The sequence below is a fragment of the Lynx rufus genome, unplaced genomic scaffold (assembly GCF_022079265.1).
Source record: "Lynx rufus isolate CCGP_SWC_20201006 ecotype Redwood Valley unplaced genomic scaffold, mLynRuf1.p SCAF_2, whole genome shotgun sequence".
In the NCBI taxonomy this organism is placed as follows: domain Eukaryota; kingdom Metazoa; phylum Chordata; class Mammalia; order Carnivora; family Felidae; genus Lynx; species Lynx rufus.
This window is the reverse complement of record NW_025814834.1, coordinates 197,191,590-197,193,004: the sequence shown is the minus strand read 5'-3', so window position 1 is coordinate 197,193,004 and position 1,415 is coordinate 197,191,590.

Here is a 1,415-nt window from a genome sequence, read left to right as displayed (position 1 = left end):
CTCCTGCCAGAAATGTGCCAAGTCCTTTACAAACTTTTCTACATTTATTCCTCTCACAAACCCTATTAAGTAGATGCCATTATGATAATTCCCACTTTACAGATTAGGAAACGGAGGTACAAAGAGGTTAAGTAATTTGCCCAAGGTTTTACAACTAGTGAGGGGCAAAGCCAACATCCTGCATTTGAAAGAAGTTTCAGACACAAGCAGTGTGATTCCAGAGACCATGCTTTACCTGCATTATCTTGTTTAATCTATACAACACACTCTACAATGTAGATTCTGTTATATCACTCACATTTTACAGATGCAAAAACCAAACACAAAAGTGATAAAGCGATGCAGTAATTCATTCAAGGCCACACAGCTAGGAAGTAGGGATTTGGATCCATGCCTGACTACAAAACCCTACATGTTCAACCCCCCTATTAGACTGCTCATATCCCGACCTATTCATAATGGTAAAAAGCGACTGCATTTATATTGAAATTATTCTGATTATTATTATTCAAATAATGATTAACATTTTTCCAACACCCAGAAGTGCCAAGCTCTGTACTAACTGATTTACATAATAATGGCTAACATTTCACTGTGTATTATTAGGACCCAGGCCCTGATTTAATCGTCTTAGGTGTATTATCTCATTGAAGCCTCACAAAAACCCAGCCAACGAGTGCTATTATTATCCTCATTTTACAGGAGAAGAACCAGAGGTTCACCATCCATCCCAAGTTAGGTAGCTCTTTTTTTTTTTTTTAACTTTTTTTAATTAAAAAAATTTTTTTTTTATTTTAAGAGAGAGAGAGAGCACGAACAGAGTAGGGGCAGAGAGAGAGGGGGGCGAGAGAATCCCAAGCAGGCTCTGCACTCTCTGCGCAGAGCCCAGATGCCGGCTAGAACTCACCAACCGGTGAGATCATGACCTGAGCCAAAACCAAGAGTGGGTGGCTTAACCTACTGAGTCACATAGGCGTCCCCGCCCCGTCATCTAAGTTTTATTGTGAGCTGGAGATGGAACCTACAATTGTCCAACTCTCTCCTGCCTACCAGTCTGGTCACCTCCGTTTACCCTCTTTGTCCCTCATTCTGCTCTCACCTCTCCGGTGCCCGCAGGCTCTGGCCTCTTTCCGGCAGCAGACCCCCTCGCTTTCAGCTTGAGGGCCCGCCCACTGGGCGGTGCCATGATCTCGGAACCTGCGGAAAGGACCAGGGTTGCGACAGGCTCCGCCCCCACGAATAGACCCTGTTCCGATTTGTTCCGGTGCCCGGGACCGGGAGCAGATGACACATTTATTGGCTGAGGATATCGGGAAGGCAGCCAACGGAGGCTCGCGCTCGCGCGGTGCCTTCTGGGAGTTGCAGTCTTAGACGCTCCCTTCCCGGGTGGCACCGATCGGACTCCGCGTCCCAGC